The following is a 26475-nucleotide window of genomic DNA, read 5'->3' on the forward strand; positions in this document are numbered from 1 at the left end:
ATCAGGGATCTCCCCTTTCATTGCTCCAGTTGCTATGCTAGATGTACAGTGGCTATAAAAAGTCTACACACCCCTGTTAAAATGTCAGGTTTCTGTGATGTAAAAAAATGAGACAAAGATAAATCATTTCAGAACTTTTTCCACCTTTAATGTGACCTATAAACTGTACCACTCAATTGAAAAACAAACTGAAATCTTTTCGGTAGAGGGAAGAAAAAATATTAACCACTTCAGCCCCCCTAGCTGAAACACCCTTAATGACCAGGCCACTTTTTACACTTCTGCACTACACTACTTTCACCGTTTATTGCTCGGTCATGCAACTTACCACCCAAATAAATTTTACCTCATTTTCTTCTCACTAATAGAGCTTTCATTTGGTGGTATTTCATTGCTGCTGACATTTTTACTTTTTTTGTTATTAATCAAAATTTAACGATTTTTTTGCAAAAAAATGACATTTTTCACTTTCAGTTGTAAAATTTTGCAAAAAAAACGACATCCATATATATATTTTTCGCTAAATTTATTGTTCTACATGTCTTTGATAAAAAAAAATGTTTGGGTAAAAAAAAATGGTTAGGGTAAAAGTTATAGCGTTTACAAACTATGGTACAAAAATTTAAATTTCCGCTTTTTGAAGCAGCTCTGACTTTCTGAGCACCTGTCATGTTTCCTGAGGTTCTACAATGCCCAGACAGTACAAACACCCCACAAGTAAGTAGACACCCTAAGGTATTCACTGATGGGCATAGTGAGTTCATAGAACTTTTTATTTTTTGTCACAAGTTAGCGGAAAATGATGATTTATTTTTTATTTTTATTTTTTTCTTACAAAGTCTCATATTCCACTAACTTGTGACAAAAAATAAAAACTTCCATGAACTCACTATGCCCATCACGAAATACCTTGGGGTGTCTTCTTTCCAAAATGGGGTCACTTGTGGGGTAGTTATACTGCCCTGGCATTTTAGGGGCCCAAATGCGTGCAAAGTAGATTGAAATCAAAATCTGTAAAAAATGACCGGTGAAATCCGAAAGGTGCTCTTTGGAATGTGTGCCCCTTTGCCCACCTAGGCTGCAAAAAAGTGTCACACATCTTGTATCGCCGTACTCAGGAGAAGTTGGGCAATGTGTTTTGGGGTGTCATTTTACATATACCCATGCTGGGTGAGAGAAATATCTTGGTCAAATGCCAACTTTGTATAAAAAAATGGGAAAAGTTGTCTTTTGCCAAGATATTTCTCTCACCCAGCATGGGTATATGTAAAATGACACCCCAAAACACATTGCCCAACTTCTCCTGAGTACGGCGATACAAGATGTGTGACACTTTTTTGCAGCCTAGGTGGGCAAAGCGGCCCAAATTCCTTTTAGGAGGGCATTTTTAGACATTTGGATCCCAGACTTCTTCTTACGCTTTCGGGCCCCTAAAATGCCAGGGCAGTATAAATACCCCACATGTGACCCCATTTTGGAAAGAAGACACCCTAAGGTATTCAATGAGGGGCATGGCGAGTTCATAGAAATTTTTATTTTTTGGCACAAGTTAGCGGAAATTGATTTTTTTTTATTTTCAATTTTTGGCATATTGAGTCCAATCTTTCATGGACTCAATATGCCACTCACGGAATACCTTGGGGTGTCTTCTTTCCGAAATGGGGTCACATGTGGGGTATTTATACTGCCCTGGCATTTTAGAGGCCCTATAGCGTGAGAAGAAGTCTGGAATATAAATGTCTAAAAAATTTTACGCATTTGGATTCCGTGAGGGGTATGGTGAGTTCATGTGAGATTTAATTTTTTTACACAAGTTAGTGGAATATGAGACTTTGTAAGAAAAAAAAAACAATTTCTGCTAACTTGGGCCAAAAAAATGTCTGAATGGAGCCTTACAGGGGGGTGATCAATGACAGGGGGGTGATCAGGGATTCTATATGGGTGATCACCCCCCTGTCATTGATCACCCCCCTGTAAGGCTCCATTCAGACGTCCATATGTGTTTTGCGGATCTGATCCATGTATCCGTGGATCCGTAAAAATCATACGGACGTCTGAATGGAGCCTTACAGGGGGGTGATCAATGACAGGGGGGTGATCAGGGAGTCTATATGGATGATCACCCCCCTGTCATTGATCACCCCCCTGTAAGGCTCCATTCAGACGTCCGTATGTGTTTTGCGGATCCGATCCATGTATCCGTGGATCTGTAAAAATCATACGGACGTCTGAATGGAGCCTTACAGGGGGGTGATCAATGACAGGTGGGTGATCAATGACAGGGGGGTGATCAGGAAGTCTATATGGGGTGATCAGGGGTTAATAAGGGGTTAATAAGTGACAGGGGGGGTAGTGTAGTGGTGTTTGGTGCTACTTATTACTCAGCTGCCTGTGTCCTCTGGTGGTCGATCCAAGCAAAAGGGACCACCAAAGGACCAGGTAGCAGGTATATTAGACGCTGCTATCAAAACAGCGTCTAATATATGTCACGGACGGTGTACAGGAAACAAGACAATGCAACATGCATATATGACTCACTGGATCCAAAGCTAAGGAACCAAAAGGGAGACCCCTGCACAAAACCTGTCACTTTCCCTGGCTGCTCAGCCTATGCAAAAATCCCAGAGGTGGATGGTTGCATATCCACGTACCTCGACTATATAACACCTGAACACCCTACAATAGTGAGGGGACACGACCACCGGCTCCCTACACCAGACACGGAGGGAGTCAGGGTCACCTGGGATCCAGCAAACAGAAAATAACAGATAAATGTACAGCACTTAACTTAGTAGCAGACTGGGAAATAGGATCAGCATGCACACACACTCCAGGAAGAAGTATAAGCCGCCCAGTAATGCATTATGGGGAGGAATTTAAAGGGAAGCAATCAGTCCAACTACATGACAGCTGAGAGAGGCTAACGAGATGAGGAACTGAACATCACAACAAAGAAAACTCAAGGAGGAGGTTCTGAAAGGCTTCTGTCAGAGCTTCTCAGCTGTCTGGTTGTGACAGTACCCCTCCCTCTACGAGTGGACTCCGGACACTCAAAGCCCACCTTCTCAGGATGGGACCAATAGAAAGCCCTGATGAGACGAGAGGCCTTAATGTCTGTCACTGGGACCCACATCCTCTCCTCAGGACCATAACCCTCCCAATAAACAAGGTACTGAAGAGAACCGCGGACAAGACAAGAATCCACAATCCTAGAGACCTGAAATTCAAGATTCCCATCAACCATAATCGGAGGAGGAGGCAAAGGCGAGGGTACAATGGGTTGAACATAAGGTTTCAATAAGGACTTATGAAAAACATTATGGATCTTCCAAGTCTGAGGAAGATCAAGACGGTAGGCAACAGGATTGATGACAGACAGGATTTTGTAAGGCCCAATAAACCTAGGACCCAACTTCCAGGAGGGAACCTTCAATTTGATATTCTTGGTAGACAACCACACCAGATCACCAACATTCAGGTCCGGACCAAGCACACGTCTCTTATCTGCCACACGCTTATATCTCTCACTCATGCTCTTTAGATTATCCTGAATCTTTTGCCAAATAGATAACAAAGACGAGGAGAATCTGTCCTCATCAGGTAAACCAGAAGACCCCTCTCCCAGAGAAAGTCCCAAACTGCGGATGAAACCCATATGCACCAAAAATGGTGACTTATCAGAGGACTCCTGACGACGGTTATTTAAAGCAAACTCAGCAAGGGACAAAAAAGAACACCAATCCTCTTGATTCTCCGCCACAAAACAGCGCAGATATGTCTCCTAATTCTGATTGACGCGCTATGTCTGGCCATTCGACTGCGGGTGGAAAGCAGAAGAGAATGACAACCGAACCCCCAAGCGAGAACAGAAAGCCTTCCAGAATCTGGAAACAAACTGCGTGCCCCTATCAGAGACTATGTCTGAAGGAATACCGTGCAATTTGACAATGTGATCAATAAATGCCTGCGCCAGCGTCTTAGCATTGGGCAAACCAGGAAAAGGGATGAAATGCACCATTTTGCTAAAACGGTCCACCACCACCAGAATCACAGTCTTCCCCGAGGAACGAGGCAGGTCCGTTATGAAGTCCATGGACAGATGTGTCCAAGGACGGGAAGGAATGGGTAAGGGAAGGAGAGGTACCTGATGGCCGTGAATGAGGGACTTTGGCACGAGCGCAAGTTTCGCAGGCTGCCACAAAACCCTCAACCGACTTACGAAGCGCAGGCCACCAGAATCTCCGAGCGATGAGATCCAGTGTGGCTCTTGCCCCCGGGTGCCCAGCAAGGACCGTATCGTGGTGTTCCTTAAAAATCTTGTGTCTTAAAGCGAGAGGCACAAACAACCTCCCAGGAGGACAAAGATCAGGAGCCTTTGACTGGGCTGCCTGCACCTCTGCCTCCAATTCAGAAAAAAGAGTAGAGACCACCACACCTTCAGCCAAAATGGGACCCGGGTCTTCAAAATTCCCGCCTCCCGGAAAACAACGTGACAGGGCATCTGCCTTCACATTCTTAACTCCAGGGCGGAACGTGACAACAAAATTAAACCTAGAAAAGAACAAAGACCATCTGGCCTGTCTCGGGTTCAGACGCTTGGCTGACTCCAAGTAGGCCAGATTTTTATGGTCAGTAAATACGGTAATAGGGTGTCTGGCTCCCTCTAGCCAATGGCGCCATTCCTCAAAAGCCAACTTGATGGCTAACAATTCCCTATCTCCCACATCATAATTTCTCTCTGCGGAGGAGAGTTTTTTCGAGAAAAAGGCACACGGTCGCCATTTGGCAGGAGAGGAACCCTGAGACAAGACCGCCCCCACACCCACCTCAGAAGCATCAACCTCAACTATGAAGGGTAAAGAAATATCAGGTTGCACCAAGATGGGAGCGGAAGCAAAACTCTCCTTGATATTAGAAAAAGCCTTACGCGCCTCTACTGACCAAGAAGAAAAATCTACCCCCTTTCTGGTCATATCAGTGAGTGGTTTAACAATAGAGGAATAATTCAAAATAAACTTCCTGTAATAATTGGCAAAGCCCAAAAAACGCATCAGCGCCTTCTGATTCTCAGGAAGCTCCCACTCAAGCACAGCGCGGACCTTCTCGGGGTCCATGCGAAAACCAGAAGCGGAGAGAAGAAACCCCAGAAATTTAATTTCTGGAACCGCAAACACACATTTTTCCAGTTTCGCATATAATTTATTCTCCCGCAGGATGAGCAAGACCTGACGTAAATGTTCCTTATGAGTTTTGAAATCAGGAGAAAAAATCAAAATGTCATCCAAATGCACTAATACAAATTTTCCCATCAAATGATAAAAAATGCTGTTCACGAAATGCTGAAAAACGGCTGGGGCATTCATCAAACCAAAAGGCATAACCAAATTCTCAAAATGGCCCTCAGGGGTATTGAAGGCCGTCTTCCATTCATCTCCTTCTCTGACCCTGACCAGGTTGTATGCCCCTCTTAGATCTAATTTGGAAAAGACTTTAGCCCCAACAACCTGGTTAAACAGGTCCCGGATCAGAGGGAGCGGATAAGGGTCACGAATAGTGATAGTGTTCAGCTCCCTAAAATCCAGACAAGGTCTTAAAGAACCATCTTTTTTCTTAACAAAGAAAAAACCAGCGGCAACAGGTGACTTCGAGGGTCGTATGTGTCCTTTTCTCAGACTCTCAGAGATATAAGCACGCATAGCGATCCTCTCAGGTTGGGAAAGATTGTATAAACAAGATTTAGGCAGCTTGGCGCCTGGGATGAGATTAATAGGGCAATCGTACTCCCTGTGCGGGGGCAAATCCTGGACTCCACTCTCAGAGAAGACATCCGAAAATTCAGAGAGAAAAGATGGTACAGTCTTAGTAGCAACCTCAGAAACAGATGTCGTGAGGCAATTCTCTCTGCAAAAGTCACTCCAACCATTTATTTGCCTCGCTTGCCAATCAATGGTGGGGTTATGTTTAGTGAGCCAGGGTAGCCCCAACACTAGAGGAGTAGGCAAACCGCTAAGGACGAAACATGACACATCCTCAACATGAGCATCACTCACAATTAAACGGATATTGTGAACTATGCCCTTTAATGATTTCTGAGAAAGTGGAGCGGAATCAATAGCAAAAACAGGAATATCCTTTCCCAAAGTGCTCACCTGGAAACCATGAGTTATTGCAAATTGATTATCAATGAGATTGACAGCTGCTCCACTATCCACAAAAATCTCTCAAAAAATGCTCTTTCTCTCTAGCGCCACCCTAGCAGGCAGAACAAAACGGGAACTACAAGCAAACAAAAAACCTTCAATTTCCGCCTCAAAACTGCCAATAGTAACAGACGGAACATTTTTAAAAGATTTTTTCCTGTTTGTTTATTTATTACTCCCAGAAAACTGCCTGAATCTCCTAGAGGGACAAACATTTGCCAAATGATTTATACCTCCACAACAAAAACAAACCCTCCCATGCGAGCTGAATCTTCTATTGTCAGAAGCAATCAACCCCAGCTGCATGGGCTCCTGCTCAGAAGGGGCTGACAGCGACCGAGACCCCTGCGCACAGAATGAGACCGCTGCACTGTCCCGGGACTGAGTATGACAGGAAGGAGATATCTCTCCTCTCTCTCTAAGACGCCTGTCAATACGAACGGCCTGAGACATAGCAGAGTCCAAGTAAATAGGCCTCTCATGAAAGGCAAATGCATCTTTCAATCCCTCTGAAAGACCATGGCAAAATTGACTTTGGAGTGCAGCATCATTCCAACCAGTATCAGCTGCCCATCTCCGAAATTCTGAGCAGTATATCTCTGCGGATTGTTTAGCCTTGCATAATAGATGTAGTCTAGACTCAGCCAGAGCAATACGATCCGGATCATCATATATCTGACCCAAGGCTAAAAAGAATTCATCCACTGAACAGAGAGGCCGTGCCCCCTCCGGCAGCGAAAAGGCCCAAGACTGAGCGTTACCCCTGAGCAGCGATATAATGATCCCCACCCTCCGTTCCTCATCACCAGAGGAATGGGGAAAAAGGCGAAAATGGAGTTTGCAAGCCTCTCTAAAACGCACAAAATTCTCACTACCCCCGGAGAACGTATCCGGGTCTTAGGCTCAGAACAAACTCCATGAACGCAAGCTGAACCGGTCACTTGAAGGTGAGAAAAGTCTTACGGAGATCAGCTACCTCCAATGAAAAGACCCTGGAAGCGTTCAGCCAAAAGTGAAACCGGATCCATGCTTGAGACGTTTTGGCGGCTTATAATGTCACGGACGGTGTACAGGAAACAAGACAATGCAACATGCATATATGACTCACTGGATCCAAAGCTAAGGAACCAAAAGGGAGACCCCTGCACAAAACCTGTCACTTTCCCTGGCTGCTCAGCCTATGCAAAAATCCCAGAGGTGGATGGTTGCATATCCACGTACCTCGACTATATAACACCTGAACACCCTACAATAGTGAGGGGACACGACCACCGGCTCCCTACACCAGACACGGAGGGAGTCAGGGTCACCTGGGATCCAGCAAACAGAAAATAACAGATAAATGTACAGCACTTAACTTAGTAGCAGACTGGGAAATAGGATCAGCATGCACACACACTCCAGGAAGAAGTATAAGCCGCCCAGTAATGCATTATGGGGAGGAATTTAAAGGGAAGCAATCAGTCCAACTACATGACAGCTGAGAGAGGCTAACGAGATGAGGAACTGAACATCACAACAAAGAAAACTCAAGGAGGAGGTTCTGAAAGGCTTCTGTCAGAGCTTCTGAAAGGCTTCTGTCAGAGCTTCTCAGCTGTCTGGTTGTGACAATATACCTGTTAGGGGTTAAAAAAATTGCATCTCCAGCCTGCCAGCGAAAGATCGCCGCTGGCAGGCTGGAGATCCACTCGCTTACCTTCCGATCCTGTGAACGCGCGCGCCTGTGTGCGCGCGTTCACAGGAAATCTTGCATCTCGCGAGATGCCGCGTATATGCGTGACTCTGTGCAGAGCTGCCGCCTCCGGACCGCGATCCTGCGTTAGGCGGTCCGGAGGCGGTTAAAATAATATGCTTGCATAAGTTTGCACACCCTTAAACTAATACTTTGTTGAAGCACCTTTTGATTTTATTACAGCACTCAGTCTTTTTGGGTATGAGTATCAGCATGACACATTTTGACTTGGCAAGATTTGCCCACTCTTCTTTGCAAAAACACTCCAAGTCTGTCAGATTGCGAGGGCATCTCCTGTGCACAGCCCTCTTCAGATCACATCGGATTCAGGTCTGGGCTCTGGCTGGGCCATTCCAAATCTTTAATATTCTTCTGGTGAAGCCATTCCTTTGTTGATTTGGATGTATGCTTTGGGTCATTGTCATGCTGAAAGATGAAGATCCTCTTCATGTTCAGCTTTCTAGCAGAAGCCTGAAGGTTTTGTGCCCATAATGACTAGTATTTGGAACTGTTCATAATTCCCTCTGGCTTAACTATGGCCCCAGTTCCAGCTGAAGAAAAACAACCCCTTGGCATGTTGCTGCCATCACTATGCTTCACTGTGGGTATGGTGTTCTTTTGGTGATGTGCAGTGTTGTTTTTGCGCCAAACATATCGTTTGGAATTATGGCAAAAATGTTCAACCTTGGTTTCATCAGACCATAACACCTTTTCCCACATGCTTTTGGGAGACTTCAGATGTGTTTTTGCAAAATGTAGCCTGGCTTGGATGTCTTTCTTCGTAAGAAAAGGCTTTTGTCTTGCCACTCTACCCCATAGCCCAGACATATGAAGAATACGGGAGATTGTTGTCACATGTACCACACAGCCAGTACTTGCCAAATATTTCTGCAGCTCCTTTAATGTTGCTGTAGGCCTCTTGGTAGCCTCCCAGACCAGTTTTCTTCTCGTCTTTTCATCAATTTTGGAGGGACGTCCAGTTCTGGGTAATGTCGCTGTTGTGACATATTTTCTCCACTTGATGATGACCTGTCTTCACTGTGTTCCATTGTATATCTAATGCCTTGGAAATTCTTTTGTACCCTTCTCCTGACTGATACCTTTTAACAATGAGATCCCTCTGATGCTTTGGAAGCTCTCTGTGGACCATGGCTTTTGCTGTGGGATGCAACCAGGGGTCAATCCTGGGAAAAAAAAGTGTGGGAACTCACCCACCCCGACCCCCCAAAAAAAACACGTAAACAAAAAGTGGAATTTGCGCTATATGTCTGTTCAGGCGTAATTCGTCTCTTTCATATTATAAGCTCCTCTTATATATAATTTACTTACAGTTCTGCAGACTCGGGGGTGCTGGCTGGCTTAGCCTCAGGGGTGCTGGCTGGCTTAGCCTCAGGGGTGCTGGCAGGCTTAGCCTCAGGGGTGCTGGCTGGCTTGACAGGCAGAAGGAGTATGGGAGACTGTGAGGCCTTTTTTCTCCAAGCTGCTCCGGAAAAAAAAAAATTTATTACACCTCAGGTCAGACCACTAATCAGACCCCCAATGTTAATCAGACCTCTCCATCAGTCCCCAGTGCCTCTCCAACAGCCCCCAGTGCATCTCACCAGCCCCCAGTGGCTCTCCATCAGTCCCCAGTGCCTCTCACCAGCGGCCCCCCAGTGCCTCTCCATCAGCCCCCAGGCCCCCCAGTCAGTGCCTCTCCATTAGCCCCCAGGCCCCCCAGTCAGTGCCTCTCCATCAGCCCCTAGTCAGTGCCTCTCTTCCAGCCCCCAGGCCCCCTAGTCAGTGCCTCTCCATCAGCCCCCAGGCCGCCTAGTCAGTGCCTCTCCATCAGCCCCCCCCCCAGTCAGTGCCTCTCCATCAGCCTCATAAAATAAAAAAAACACTTACCCTCTCCTGCCCCTGGACACCGCCACTCCTCTCCTCCTATGCGATGATCCTGCTGTCCGCTGTGCTGTGAAGGCTGCGCACAGCGTGACGTGACGTCACAGAGCGCCTCAGCCCTCATTCCTGTGCGCAGCCCTGCACAGCCGACAGCCGAGGACCAGAAAGCGGTGAGTACAAAGCCTTCACCGCCTCCTGGTCCTTTTGCCCGGCGTTGAAGATGGGCGGCCCTGAAAGGGAAGGGAGTTCCAGCTATGAAAAAAGTGCAGGAACGCCGTTCCTACACATTCCCGCAGGACTCGAGCCCTGGATGCAACTAAGAAAATTTCCTCCAGACACCTTCGTTACCATGCATTCACTGTGCTTCCCGCTTCTTTATTCACTTAGCTGGCATATCCATCTGAGAGCATAGTCCACTAGCATCAAGACAGCATACCGCATAACACCAGCAATGTTTTGAGGGTCACGTCCCCTTTGTCAAGCGTCTAGCCAAACTATTAGGTCATATAGTATACTTTTAAGAATGGAAACTAGTCTCACTGTTAAATGAACATCTTCTTAATACCTCCTGCGGTCTCGCTCTTTCATCCATGAGTAGTCAGCTGCCTCTAGAGAAGAATATGATGGCACCATACAGCGACACTTATAGTGCCTACAGAACTGTAACACATAAGGACTATTTTACATGGTCTGCATACATGGGCCCTAAGACTAAGAATAAATTAATCCATAATGTAATCTGTCAACTGTAGCAGCCATCCTTGCTTCTTAACATTTTCAGGGTATCAGCTTAAAATCGCGCACGCACAAAACTGACAATATAAAATACAAAGATGCTAAACTTTCCATGTGGCATGGCTTTCGGGGGTGCAGTATACCGCAGTATAATACGGTGGTGTCTTATCATTGAACAAGACCCTTAACCAACACTTTTATCTTCGACTACAGAGGTTTCCCTCACCTCCCCCCCTTCTTGATATAACAGGGGTTAAAGAGATCTCAGAGAGAGCACGGATTGTGGGAGGAATATCTGAAGCATAAAACCCATATAAAATGTCTATAGAATCCACAGATGCTCTGAACCCTTATTACGTGTCCTTTCCCCTCCTACGCCAAGAGGGCGGCACGCTGGGCTACAACAGCATATGCCAACAAGGTTGCACTGCTAACGGATCAGCTACCACCTCGTGTCACTCTGCTAATATTAGACTCGGAAAATTATACATGTTGTGTTTCACATGGAGACCTTGTTTCAGCTTTCAGTACTGTACACAGAAAACAGGAAAAATACCAGGACCTGGCTGTGAAACGCAATTGTCAGTGACGGTCAAGGAGGCGATTTGATGGCCCTAACACACATGAAAGTAATGTCTTACAGGTGAAATTAAGTCAAAATGATCTTCGTGTGTGAGTATTGCAGTGGTGAAGTCTGTGATCTCCAGCCATTCCTGATTTACAAACAAAGGTTCTTTCCGAAAGCTTAAAAGGTTTGTGCACGAAAGGGGCAGGAGGCTTAGCAACCCTCCCTTCTCCACTTGGTGGGATCTGTAAGAGGAGGCTTACCTAATTTGTTTCCCGGCGCTGGCTCCCCGCTCCTTGTCATCCTGGACTGCGATGCTCCGCAGGGCTCCCTCGCTGTAAACATCTGGTTTGACATCGCCTGCAGCCAATCACTGGCTGTGGTGGTGACCATCTTCACTTACGTCAGGACAAATGATTACATGATGAAGGGGATCCAGTCTCCACTACTGCCAGTGATTGGCTGTGGCGATGTCAAATGAGATGTTTTTAGTGAGGGAACTGAGTGGAGCATTGCAGACCTGAAGGAGAAGGAGCGAGGAGCCAGCTCCGGGACGCAGGTAAATAATCTTCCCTTTACAGGTCCGGCCAATTGGGGAGGGGGGGGGGGGGGAGTTGCCAACCACTCCCCCCATTCTTGCATAACCTCTTTAAATCCCTTGGGGATCTTTTTTCTGGACAACTTATCTCAAAATCACGGACAGACAAAAAAAAATTATGGACAAAATGCTAAACTGTAATAAATGATAAAGATTATAAAATAATAAGTGAAACCTGGCTATAGTTCAATATACTGATAAGAAATATACACATAACCGGAATGTACACCAGTCAATAATGTGTCAAATTATGACACCCATAAATATTGAAAATCTAACATGAAATTGTGGGATTACCTTAAAATGTAACTTTTAATAGTCAATCATAAAATGATAGGCCTATAAATAGTTGCCAAATTAAAACATGCACGCATCAATAATCACGCACCACCGAATAGTGAAGGTATAGGCAAATGTAGGATGTACACAAATGCTAGGAGGGTGAGCTAGAAAAACAGGGATATAATTTAAGGTCTCTTCCACTATATCTCCCTATGTTCTAACTCAAATTAGAACCCTCACTGTATGTCCCTGGTGTCCCTTGGTTGCAGTGACGATGACTGCCCAGCTTCGTCAGGGGAAAAAGCACACACCAAGGGTACACACAAAAGGTACCTAAACAAACGGGACGAGTTGGTGCCAGTTGACCTCCCGTCCTTCTGTCCCTGGCTGTAGTTACACATGAAGCCATTCTATGTCAATGTACGTACATTAAATTGGCAGTCTTTGATGGGAATTTATTAGGGCTGGAGATTCATTACTCAAGTTGACTTGAGTAATACGTATACACCAAATTTATTAGGCCTCTTGCACACAAACGTATTTTATTTCCGTTTCCATTCAGTTTTTGCGGTTTTCATTTGAGGTCAGTGTGCGGAACCATTCATTTCAATGGTTCCGCAAAAAAAACGTAATGTACTCCGTGTGCATTCCGTTTCTGTATTTCCGTATATCCGTTCCTCTAAAAGATAGAACTTGTCTTATTATTGTCCGCATAACGGACAAGGATAGTGCTGTTCTATTAGGGGCCAGCTGTTTCATTCCACAAAATACGGAATGCACATGGACTTCTTCCTTATTTTTGGTGGATCCGTTTTTTGCGGGCTGCAAAATATAGCAAATTACATACGGTCGTGAGCAAGAGGCCTTATTAAGAGGTGAAGGTCCACTTGGCATTCCAGACATCAGATGCTAGCTGTGAGCGGACATAGACTTGTGCTATAGTTTGTGCAGTACTATAATTAAGGCTACATGCACACGAAGGTTGTTTGTTTCCGTGTCTGTTCCAAATAGCAAATATTAATTTCAATGGGTTCGCAAAAAATGCAGACGACACACCGTGTGCTGTCTGCATCAGTATGTTCGTTCTGTAGCCCCGCAAAAAAAAATAGAACATGTCTTATTCTAGTTTTAGGCATTGTTACAATGGATCCGCAAAAAAAAAAAAAAAAACACAAGTCATGTTTCCGTCTGGATGTGGTCCATTTGTACAATAGGTAACATACAGACTGAACCCTGACCATTTATTTCAATGGGTATATGCGCATAAACATTGTTTTTCACTGACCATCTGTCCGTAAAAATTGCAACATATTCTATCTTCATCCACTTTTCAAGCATGACTGGTCCATTCAAAACTGACAGCACAAGGATGGCATCCGGATTCAGTCCATTTTTCACTGATGGTCGTTAGGAAATGCTGAGTGTAGGCTACATGCTCATGACCGTATGTGTTTTTCTGTATGCCATCCGATTTTTATTTTGCGGATCCATTGTAACAAAGCCTAAAACTGACATGTTATTTTTTGCGGGGCTACAGAACGGACATACTGATGCGGACAGCCCACGGTCTGCTGTCTGCATTTTTTGCTGACCCATTGAAACACGGAAACAAACAACGTTCGTGTGCATGTAGCCTTAGGCCTTATGCACACAACTGCATTTTTGGTCCCCATCCAATCCACATTTTTCGTGGATCGGATGCGGACCCATTCATTTCAGTGGGGCTCCAAAAGATGCGGAAAGCACACCATCAGTATGTCTGTTCTATTGGCCCGCAAAAAAAGATGGAAAATGTGGCGGCTTCCGTTTTTTGCGGATCCGCGGTTTGCGGACTGCAAAAAAAGGAACGGTCGTGTGCATGAGGCCTTCTGCAATTTGCGGAACGGGCGCCGGCAATATAAATGCCTATTCTTGTCCGCAAAGCACGGACAAGGATAGCAAAAGATGCGGAGTGCTGTCCGCATCTTTTGCTGCCCCATTGAAGTGAATGGGTCCGCATCCGAGCCGCCAAAACGGCCGCTCGGATGCGGACACAAACAACGGTCGTGTGCATGAGGCCTAAGTCTAATTTCAGTCGAGCAAGTTTTCTGCCCGGATGCGGTCCATTTTTAGAATGGATAGCCTTTGGACTGAACCCTGACCCATTCATTTCAATAGGTATGTGCACATGAGTGTTGTTTTTCACTGACCATCTGTCCATTCAGGAAAAAGCTCAGCATGTTCTTTCTTCAACCATTTTTCATGCAGCACTGGTCCATTCAAGTCAAAGGGTCAGTGAAAAAAAACCTGAACCACACTAGAGGACTGTCGGTTTTTACTGACGGTTACTAGATGTTGAGTGCCATTCTTTAGTTTGTCTTCACGTGTGTGAAAAATGCATCAAAACTGATCACGTCCATGCAGAAAAAATGCAAGAACAGATTTTCAGAAAACACTGAAGCAAACTAAGGGGGAAACTTTAGACAGAACACTGTGTGTAAACAGCTTTTTCTACAGTTTTTCTTCATGTGTGTGAAAAGCGAATGCAAAACGGACTCAATCCTGATGGAAAAAACTGAAACAGTTACACAATTACAGAAAAAAATGATTTAACTTGCATGAAAAACTATCAGTTTTTCACTAAACAGACCCTGACACTTTCCATATCGCTCATGTGAAAGAGGCCTTAGGGTACTTTCACACTAGTGGCAAGATGGATCCGACAGGCTGTTCACCCTGTTGGATCCGTCCTGATGCTATTTCGCCGTGCCGCCGGACTTCCGCTCCGTCCCCATTGACTATATTGGGGGCAGAGCTCCGGCACAGTGCACGGCGAGAGGCGCCGGAATAAAAAGTCAGACATGCAGTACTTTTAGTCCGGCGGCCTTTCGCCGTGCACTGCTGTGCTGCGCCGGAGCTCCGCCCCCGTCCCCATTATAGTCAATGGGGACGAAGCGGCAGTCCAGCGGCACTGCGGAATAGCGGCAGGACGGATCCCACAGGGTGAACAGCCTGTCGGATCCGTCCTGCCGCTAGTGTGAAAGTAGCCTTACAGTTACAGTTACAAAATGTATCTTGCACAAAAAATGTAGACATCAGCCAATTCCCCCCTATGTGCATATCTGAGTATCTATCTAATTTCTACTAATATATTCAGATAGTTACCTATAACTAGCAAACAAATGATTTTATGTGCTATTGAATTTAGATATTTTGGGATTTAGCCTCAATGTAGCCATAAGGCTTAAGAAAAGGGAAAATGCAGTTCAGCCGCATGAGGCGCGGAGGTTTCCACGTTAATCTGACAGAAAGACCTGTTCTGGTCATGGCAGGGCAGTGGTGACACTCTGGACACAAGGGGGGCAGGGGCCATCTGCTGTTTGTGTAATTAGGTCTGGAAGTGGCATTAGACTGAGGGGATTTATTACCGCTTACTGCTCACATCTTACCGCATTTCCTTCCCTTATTAACCCCTTCTTATGTTTTAATGTTCTCTCAGTGGCATCCCTTAAAGGGGTTTTCAGTTTTTTGTATCAATAAAGCTTAACCACTGTATGGATGAAAAGCTATGGGACTTTCTAATACCTGTATACAGTACTTTATGTCTCAGTTCTTCCCCATTTTCAATATATGTGTTGGCTGTCAGTGAATGAGAACATCCTATGGTTACATAGATAGTCTGGCTATCAGCTGATACAACTGTATCCATTCTAGGCAATGCGTTGTGGGCTAAACAGTCTGGACTGTAGACTGATACATTGTAACAAACTACCAGAGAGATGTGTGCTGCTGCTGAAGTGTTTAGCTCACAAAACATTGTCTAGACGAGATACAATCAGCTGACAGCAGGCATATCTATATGGCAAGTGTGTTCTCATTCACTGAAAGCCAACAGATATATTAAAAATGGTGAAGAACTGAAACACAAAGAGATTTATCAAAACTGGTTAAAGGGAAACCTGGCTTAGTCGCCCATAGCAACCAATCAGATTCCACCTTTCATTTTGCAGAGCTGCTTTGGAAAATGAAAGGTGGAATCTGATTGGTTGCCATGGGCGACTAAGCCAGTTTTGCTTTATATCAGTTCAGATGGATTTCCCCAATAGTATATTAGAAAGTTGCAGAACATTTCTAAAGGAAACTTTACCAACATAAAACATTTTTGTCCCCCCCTGTTATACTACAATGTAGAATGCTCTCTTCTCTGATGCTCATTCCTCAGTTCATGGTAAATCATATATTGTCTGTAAAACCAATGCAATTACCACATATGAAGCAATAGCAAACATCAATGAATGGTAACGCAGGATGGTCAGGAGGCCAAGGAGTGTCACTAACAAGGCACATGGCTGGCAGATGGCCAGGGATTATACAAGGGCATCAAGAAGACAGTTTTGTCTCCAGCAAGGCAAGGGGACGTCTGGTCCATCAGCGAGCATGGCGTTTTTGTAGAAGTGTTTCATATTTATTCCTGAACAAGAATCCAGATTGTGTGAGAATAAGGGCTCATGCAGACAAACTTATTTTTGGTCCCGGGCGCAATCACTTCAGTGGGGACACAAAAGATGCGGACAGCACACCGTATGTACGTTCCGTGGCATCCGCAAAACAAGTCCTATTCTTGTCCATATTACAGACAAGGATAGGACTGTTCTATTATGGCCCGGACGTTCCATTCTGCAAAATGTGGAACACACACGTCCGGTATCTGTGTTTTGTGGATCTGCAATTTGCAGACCACAAAACAGACAATGGTCGTGTGCATGAACCCTAAGGCCCCTTTCACACGAGCGAGTATTCCGCGCGGATGCGATGCGTGAGTTGAACGCATTGCACCCGCACTGAATCCTGACCCATTCATTTCTATGGGGCTGTTCACATGAGCGGTGATTTTCACGCATCACTTATGCGTTGCGTGAAAATCACAGCATGCCCTATTTTGTGCGTTTTTCACGCAACGCAGGCCCCATAGAAGTGAATGGGGCTGCGTGAAAATCGCAAGCATCTGCAAGCAAGTGCGGATGCGGTGCGATTTTCACGCATGTGTTCTAGGTGACAGTCTATTCACTGTATTATTTTCCCTTATAACATGGTTATAAGGGAAAATAATAGCATTCTGACTACAGAATACATAGTATAATAGTGCTGGAAGGGTTAAAAAAATAAAAAAGTTAACTCACTTTATCCTCTTGTTCGCGTAGTTCGTTCCCGGTCTGTTCTTTGCTAGCTGTGGGCTTGGGTTAAAGGACCTTTGATGACGTCAGATCACATGCTCCATCACCACGGTGATGGACCATGTGATTGGAGCATGTGATCTGACGTCACCACAGGTCATTCAGCCCAAGCCCACAGCTAGCAAACAACAGACCGGGAACGAACTACGCGAACAAGAGGATAAGGTGAGTTAACTTTTTTTATTTTTTTAACCCTTCCAGCACTATTATACTATGTATTCTGTAGTCAGAAAGCTATTATTTTCCTTTATAACCATGTTATAAGGGAAAATAATACAATCTTCAGAACATCAATCCCAAGCCCGAACTTCTGTGAAGAAGTTCGGGTTTGGGTACCAAACATGCGCGATTTTTCTCATGCGAGTGCAAAACGCATGACAATGTTTTGCACTCGCGTGGGAAAATTGCGCATTTTCCCGCAACGCACCCGGCTCTTAGTCGGGGAAAAAACATCACGCCCGTGTGAAAGAGGCCTAACAGTCAGTCTTCACAGGCCCTATACAACACAACACCTCTATACTGGAACAGCCATGTAATTTATCGAAACTGGTATAAAGGAAAACTGGTTTAGTTGCCTATAGCAACTAGTCAGATTCCACCTTTCATTTTTCACAGCTCCTCTGGAAAATGAAAGGTGGAATCTAATTGGTTGCTATGGGTATCTAAGCCAGTTTTCTTTTACATCAGTTTTGATAAATCTCCTCCAATGCGTGTGAGATGTGCACATGCCGTGTGCCATATTTATTAGGGCTCATTCAGACGGCCATATGCTATCCGCAAAAATGCAGATCCGTTTTTTTGCAGATTAGATGCAGACACATTCACTTCTATGGGGCCCTTTTCTATTCCACGGTTCCGAAAAACAAATAAAACATGTCCTATACTTGTCTGTGAAAATCAGGACATGGCCCCATTGAAGTCTATGGGTCCGCAAAAATACTGAATGCTATCCGTTTTTTTGCGGAGTCCTGGAGTGCCATTACCACTTCTTTTTGGCACCTTGCAACCATCTCCTATGTGCTAATGTATATTATCTAATGTATTTCATGTCATCTCCTAATAATGTGCATATTTATGTCTATGAAACTGTTTGGCCTCTTTCACACGGGCGTTGTGGGAAAATGTGCGGGTGCGTTGCGGGAACACCCACGATTTTTCAGCGCAAGTGCAAAACATTGTAATGCGTTTTTCACTCGTGTGAGAAAAATCGCGCATGTTTGGTACCCAAACCCGAACTTGTTCTGTAGATTGTATTATTTTCCCTTATAACATGGTTATAAGGGAAAATAATAGCATTCTGAATACAGAATGCATAGTAAAATAGCGCTGGAGGGGTTAAAAAATAAAAATATTAATTTAACTCACCTTAGTCCACTTGATCGCGAAATCGGCATCTCCTTCTGTCTTCATCTTAGCTGTGTGGAGGAACAGGACCTGTGGTGACGTCACTTCGGTCATCACATGATCCATCACATGATCTTTTACCATGGTGATGGATTATGTGATGACCGGAGTGACGTCACTACAGTTCCTGTTCCTCCACACAGCTAAGATGAAGACAGAAGGAGATGCCGGCTTTGCGATCAAATGGACTAAGGTGAGTTAAATTATTTTTATTTATTTTTTAACCCCTTCAGCGCTATTTTACTATGCATTCTGTATTCAGAATGCTATTATTTTCCCTTATAACCATGTTATAAGGGGAAATAATAATGATCGGGTCTCCATCCCGATCGTCTCCTAGCAACCGTGTGTGAAAATCGCACCGCATCCACACTTGCTTGCGGATGCTTGCGATTTTCACGCAACCCCATTCATTTCTATGGGGCCTGCTTTACGTGAAAAACCCACAAAATAGAGCATGCTGCGATTTTCACGCAACACATAAGTGATGCGTGAAAATCACCGCTCATGTGAACAGGCCCATAGAAATGAATAGGTCGGGATTCAGTGCGGGTGCAATGCGTTCAACTCACGCATACTCGCCCGTGTGAAAGGGGCCTTTATGTTCATGTAATTGCCTGGTCTACCAGCAGATGGCGGCAACAAGGCAGAGTTAGTTTCTCTGGAGAGAAAACTTCTGGTTCATTCCAACCCTCTCTAGAGAGGGAGGAGTTTTAGGTAGTGAGTAGGTCAGTCTACCCTACTCCCTCATGGGGAGAGGTTGCGTGAGGAGTCTTGTCTTAACCCCTGCTAGGGGAAGGCAGCAGGTCTGGTCCTGTCTGGACAGGTACTGTTAGTCCTACGACAGTCTTATCACTGGAGGTTGTGCACATCCAAGCTGAAGCTAGAACTTGAGGTACTCCAAAAGCCAGGACAAGAAGTTCCTAGGATTCAAATAAGAGACAGACTACGGACAGCTACACTAAGTTCCAGCAGAAGAGGAAAGTTCCTATTTACTCCAGCTAGCAGAGCTGATATTGTTGCAGAGAAATATTTGCCTGCCAAAGTTAAGCCAATACCTGCTGATGACCGAGATACCGTTTGGATTACTGTTTATGCCAAGTAAAGCTGTGTTCAACGTTACTACAAGTCTGGACTACATTTATTCTACCTACTCATCATCCAAGTTCACCTACCCCCTTTTGCACTGCTTCGGACTACACCACGTCTGGGATCCACAGATATCTAGGTAGGAACACAGTGACAAACCTACCCCTGGGTACCAACATTACCATCTACAAAGGGAGCCTTGTGCTTCCACTGCTTGACCGCAGCTGGCGTCATGTTTACTTGCTATATAAGAGGGACATATTTCGTAGAAACCTCCTAAGGGGCAAAGGATACCCCAGGCACGGCCTAGTGGGCCCATTGCCCAGATCAGTTCGATTCAAATGCTTGGTAACTTCAAGAAGGCTGCAGCGCTCACTGGAGCACCACAGCCTCTTCTAACAGCTGATCTGGGGGAAGGGGGGGTTGAAAGTCCACCCCACCACTGATCACATACTGATGATCAATCCTGAGAATAGGTCATCAGTGTTAAACACTTAGACAACCCCTTTAATATGCCCCTTTTACCATATAGCACCCATAAATTCTGCTCATGGCTCATGACTACAGGTGAAACTCCAAAAATTTGAATATTGTGCAAAAGTCCACTTAAAAGAATTGCATTAATGCAGCTTAAAGGATAACTCATATTTTTATATTTTTTGCTAAAGTGTAGGGCAAGTGATAGGTAACAATTTTGCAATAGACGTTTATTTTTGGGCTGAAATGGTCCTTAGCAGCACTCTTTAAAAGAGCGTTGCTAAGGGCCATCCGTCCATTAGAAAAGACAGGCTGTGCAGCCAGACGCTGTGCTTCTGCCTCCTGTGCTTCCCTGGGAGACAGAAGGCTGGGCACAGGAGTCTTAGGAGTTAAAATTACATTTATATTCCCCCTTTCTATGCAATCTAATGCTCCGTAACATTCACTGACCTGCGATCCCTGTGATAATAATTCATGTAGCAGCCGCCGGAAGTAGAAGCACTGTGCACAGTGAGCCAGCTGCTACATGAATTATTATCACAGGGATCGCAGGTCAGTGAATGTAACGGAGCATTAGATTGCATTGATAGGGGGAATACAAATGTAATTTTAACTCCTAAGACTCCTGTGCCCAGCCTTCTGTCTCCCAGGGAAGCACGGGAGGCAGAAGCACGGGAGGCAGAAGCACAGCGTCTGGCTGAGCAGCCTGTCTTTTCTAATCGGAGACGGATGGCCCTTAGCAACGCTCTTTTGAAGAGTGCTGCTAAGGGCCATTTCAGCCCCAGTTTTCTACCAAAAATAAACGTTTTGGATAAATAAAGTATATTGCAAAATTGTTACCTATCACTTGCCCTACACTTTAGTAAAAAAATAAAAATATGACAGTTATCCTTTAAAATTAGAATTTTGTAAAAAGGTTCAATATTCTAGGCTGTGTCACACTCTAGTCAGCTAATTAATCCATACCCCCTGAGCAAAGGGTACCTGAGATTGTGATTTGGGGTTTCATAAGCTATAAGTCATAATCATCTAAATTATAACAAATAAAGGTTTGAAATATCTCTCGTTGCATGTAATGAGTCTATCTCATATGTTAGTTTCACCTTTTAAGTTGCATTACTGAAATAAATGAACGTTGCACAATATTCTAATTTTTCAAGTTTCACCTGTATATTGAATTGTATGTGAGCACTAAATGTACATAGCAGCAGTTGTAAAATATAACTTCCTTATGCAGCGGGCCAGACTGCAGGGGCAGTATGTGAGTGCACAGTGGGCTGATGGGGGTAGAGGTCATACTCACGGTTTTGCAGCTCCCTGGGTCGGCATGCAGTGATGAGGAAGACAGCACCATATCCTCCGGGGCACTCTCTATTGCAGGGAACACCAGCCAGATGGAAGTTGAGGTGCCCTTGATGGTAATGGGTATGCTTATTGGTGCTTTGGTGGCTGGGCCTGTTATGCCCGGCTCTATGTGCGGAGGTCGGCCAGAATAGCAGCACGTGTTTAGTGTTTGTTTTGGAGACGTGCTGGATCCGCCTCCCATAAGGTGCACTGGGTGGGGTCATTAGTTTAAATGGCTCTCAATTCCAGTGCTCTGAGCGGGTTATAGAAATCAGTCTGGCCTAGGAAGCAAGCAAGGAAGGAAGGTTGTCTGCCCCAGCTCAGATAAGATAAGTGTGGTTTCTGTTTTTGTTGTTTGCTGTTTTAGTTGTGTTTGTGTCATCTCTCCCATCCAGGTTCTGTGCGAGCAGGCTGCTCCTATTTCCCCTTTTCACCATCTTAGGGAATTTAGGGTGTATTAGCCCAGGCACGAGGACACAGCATTCCTACCACCAAGGTCTGCATGTGGGCTGAGCAGTGCAGGGAGAGAGGTCAGGGATTAGCTAGGAGGTGACCCTTCCCCTGCTTCTCGCCCAGAGCCTGGTTGTTGGTTTTTCTGTGTGTCTGAGTGCTTGTCCGCCGTGACATTATAACCCGCCAAACTTTGACTGTCATTGCTCAGCGATTTTGTGATGGCGTCAATTGAATCGTTAGTTGACCGCATGCAGGGGCTATCCCTAGAGGTTGCGGAGCTACGTGGTTCGGTCACACAGTGTCAGAATGCTCTGGCATCAGGTGCAGGTCAAATTTGTGTGGAGCCTAAAGTGGCTTTTCCTGATCGATTTTCAGGGGATACGGATGACTTTATCCGTTTTAGAGAATCCTGCAAATTGTATTTTCGGCTGCGTCCATTGTCGTCAGGTGATGAGAGTCAGAGGATAGGAATAATAATTTCTCTGCTTAAAGGGGACGCGCAATCCTGGGCCTTTTCTCTGCCACCCGGTTCTCTAGCCCTCCAGTCGGTGGAGGAATATTTTAAGTCTCTGGGATTAATCTACCCAGATCGGGTCTCGATGGCGGAGTCGAGGTTACGTAATTTATTTCAGGGTGAACATACTGCAGAGGCTTACTGTGTTGAGTTTAGGAGATGGGCTACTGAATCAGAGTGGAATGATCCCGCATTACGTAGTCAGTTTTGTCAAGGGTTATCTGAGAGATTGAAGGATGCCCTTGCTTTTTATGAATACCCAGACTCTTTGGAGAATGCCATGTCTTTAGCAGTACAGTTAGATAGACGTATCAGAGAAAGGAGTAGGGCTCCCTCCACGCAAGGGATCCCTTCTGTGAGTGGTTTTGTCTCTACTGCCTCCCCGGGTGATGTTACAGGTAACTCTGGGATAGCGGAGGAACCCATGCAGCTGGGTCAGGTTTCTTGCCATTCTAATAGTAGAGACTTTAGGAAATTGCACAAACTGTGTTACTATTGTGGAAAGAGTGGTCATTTTATTTTTGCTTGTCCTTATGTTAAACCGCAGGTGGAAATGAAAAAGAAAGAAAAGAAAAACGTCCCTGTCACTTAGCGTGAATGGTGTGGTAGAGCAGGCAGGTATGCAAGCTCCCTGCAGTTCCTGTTTTCTCCTTCCAGCTGTGGTGGCGCTAGAGTCAAGACATTTTTTTGTTGAAGTATTCCTTGATTGTGGTGCTGGGGTAAACCTAATTGACTCTCTTTTTCTTCAAAATCTAGGTCTAAGTACTTGCAGAGAATGAGATTCGAGTTTTTGCAATTGATTCTTCCCCTCTTTCTCAAAGGAGTCTTACTCACATTGTTCATGGTATTCACTTAAGGGTGGGTGATTCACATGTTGAGATTATTTCTTGTTTTGTCATGAAGGATTTGCCAGCTCCTATAGTTGTGGGGTTGCCATGGTTGACTAAACATAACTCAATTATAGATTGGCAAGCGAGACAAATCATTGGTTGGAGTGAGTTTTGTTCGGACAATTGTCTTGGCACATCTATCTCTGGGGTGTCCACTACGATTTTACCTCAGTATCTCTCAGATTTTGCGGATGTCTTTTCGGAGGGAGGGGCTCAGGAATTACCCCCTCATCGAGACTATGATTGTCAAGTTAATCTCATCCCTGGGGCTAAATTGCCAAAATCTCGGCTTTACAACCTTTCTCAACCCGAAAGAGAGGTCATGCGAAAGTATATCGCCGAGAGTTTGGCAAAAGGTCATATTAGGCCATCTAAGTCTCCGGTGGCAGTAGGCTTGTTCTTTGTAAAGAAAAAGGATGGATCGCTGAGACCGTGTTTGGATTTCCGGGAATTGAACCGTATTACGGTCCGGGATCCATATGCCCTGCCTTTGATTTCTGACCTTTTCGATCAGATTGTGGGAGCCAAGGTGTTCTCCAAGTTGGATTTGAGAGGGGCCTACAACCTGATCAGAATCAAGAAGGGGGATGAGTGGAAAACGGCGAGGGTCATTTTGAGAATCTGGTTATGCCTTTTGGGTTGACGAATGCGCCAGTAGTATTTCAGCGATTGGTGGTTTATTTAGATGACATTTTAATTTATTCTCCTGATCTGAAGACCCATCAGGATCATGTGAGACAGGTTTTGACGATCCTTCGGGAGAATAAATTATATGCTAAATTGGAGAAATGTTTATTTTCGGTGCAGGAGCTTCCGTTCTTGGGATATCTGCTTTCTGACTCTGGTTTTCGTATGGACCCCGAAAAGGTCCGGGCGGTTCTGGAATGGGACCGACCAGAGAATCAGAAAGCTTTGATGCGGTTCTTGGGGTTTACTAATTATTTTAGGAAATTTATTTCAAACTATTCCACCATTGTAAGACCTCTCATGGATATGGCTAAGAAGGGCGCTGACGTCTCTGTCTGGTCGGATGAGGCATTGCAGGCCTTTTCGGCTATTAAGGAGCGTTTTGCGTCTGCTTCCATTCTGGTGCAGCCCGATGTGTCTCAGCCATTCCCTGTGGAGATTGATGCATCTGAAGTGGGGGTTGGACCGGTACTGTCGCAGGGTTCATCTCCTGGCAAATGGGTCCCGTGTGCTTTTTTCTCGAAGAAGCTCTCGGTCACCAAGAGGACTTATGATGTTGGAGATAGAGAGTTGCTGGCTATCAAGTTGGCCTTTGAGGAATGGCATCACTGGTTGGAGGGGGCGTCTCACCCCGTTACGGTATATACAGATCATAAGAATTTGGCTTACTTGCAATCTGCCAAGCGTCTGAACCCTAGACAGGCCAGATGGTCACTGTTTTTTACCAGGTTCAATTTTGTGGTTACCTTTCGCCCAGGGGTTAAGAACGTCAAGGCAGATACCTTGTCTCGCAGCTTTCCTGGGGGAGGTGATTCAGAGGATCCTGCTCCGATTTTGGCTGATGGGGTGGTGGTCTCCGCTCTGTACCCCGAATTGGAGATGGAGGTGTTTGGAGCCCAGGAGGGGGCTCCTGGTTCTTGTCCCCCAGGGAGGTTGTTTGTTCCTGAGGGCCTGCGATACAAGATATTTAAGGAACATCACGATACTGTCCTTGCTGGGCATTCTGGTGGTAAGTCCACCTGTGATCTGGTATCCTGGAGGTTCTGGTGGCCAGAGTTACGTAAGAGCATTGAGGATTACGTGGCAGCTTGTGAAACCTGTGCTCGGTCAAAGGTTGCTCATACTCGACCGGCTGGTTCACTTCTTCCATTGTCTATTCCGTCTCGTCCCTGGACGCACTTGTCTATGGACTTTATTACGGATCTACCGAGTTCCTCCGGGAGAACAGTAATTGGTGGTAGTTGACCGTTTCAGTAAAATGGCTCACTTTATATCTTTAACAAGTCTGCCTAACGCCAAGACCCTTGCGCAGATTTTTGTGGATAATATTGTAAAATTGCATGGTATTCCTTCGGATGTGGTCTCCGATAGGGGCACACAGTTTGTCTCCAGGTTTTGGAGGGCGTCCTGCTCTCGGCTTGGCATTCCACCTTAGTTCTCTTCGGCTTTTCATCCGCAGTCGAATGGACAGACAGAGCGTACTAATCAAAACCTGGAGACCTACTTGAGGTGCTTTGTGGCTGAGAATCAGGAGGACTGGTCCTCATTCTTGTCTCTAGCAGTCCACGGGTAAGTCGCCGTTTTTTGACGCATACAGCTTTCATCCTCAGTTTGGTACCTTTTCTGGGACTGGTTCCTCTGGGATGCCAGAGGAGGAGAGATTTTCTTCTGCCTTGTCTTCCATCTGGTGGAAGATCCAAGGGAATTTGGAGAAGATGGGTGAGAGGTATAAGCGAATGGCTGACAAGAGACGTGTGACTGGTCCGGAACTGTGTGTGGGTGATCTGGTATGGTTGTCCACTAAAAAGATTAAGTTGAAAGTGCCATCTTGGAAACTGGGTCCAAGATTTATCGGTCCGTACAAAATATCTGCAGTGATCAACCCAGTAGCGTTTCAGCTGGATCTTCCGCAAACTTGGAGGATTCATAATGTGTTCCACAAATCTTTACTGAAAAAATATGTGAAACCGGTCGGTCAGAATAGCAGCACGTGTTTAGTGTTTGTTTTGGAGTCGTGCTGGATCCGCCTCCCATCAGGTGCACTGGGTGGGGTCATTAGTTTAAATGGCTCTCAATTCCAGTGCTCTGAGCGGGTTATAGAAATCAGTCTGGCATAGGAAGCAAGCAAGGAAGGAAGGTTGTCTGTCCCAGCTCAGATAAGATAAGTGTGGTTTCTGTTTTTGTTGTTTTTGTTGTTTTAGTTGTGTTTGTGTCATCTCTCCCATCCAGGTTCTGTGCAAGCAGGCTGCTCCTATTTCCCCTTTTCACCATCTTAGGGAATTTAGGGTGTATTAGCCCAGGCACGAGGACACAGCATTCCTACCACCAAGGTCTGCATGTGGGCTGAGCAGTGCAGGGAGAGAGGTCAGGGATTAGTTAGGAGGTGACTCTTCCCCTGCTTCTTGCCCAGA

The sequence above is a fragment of the Bufo gargarizans genome, chromosome 6, assembly GCF_014858855.1.
Source record: "Bufo gargarizans isolate SCDJY-AF-19 chromosome 6, ASM1485885v1, whole genome shotgun sequence".
NCBI classification, from domain to species: Eukaryota; Metazoa; Chordata; class Amphibia; order Anura; family Bufonidae; genus Bufo; species Bufo gargarizans.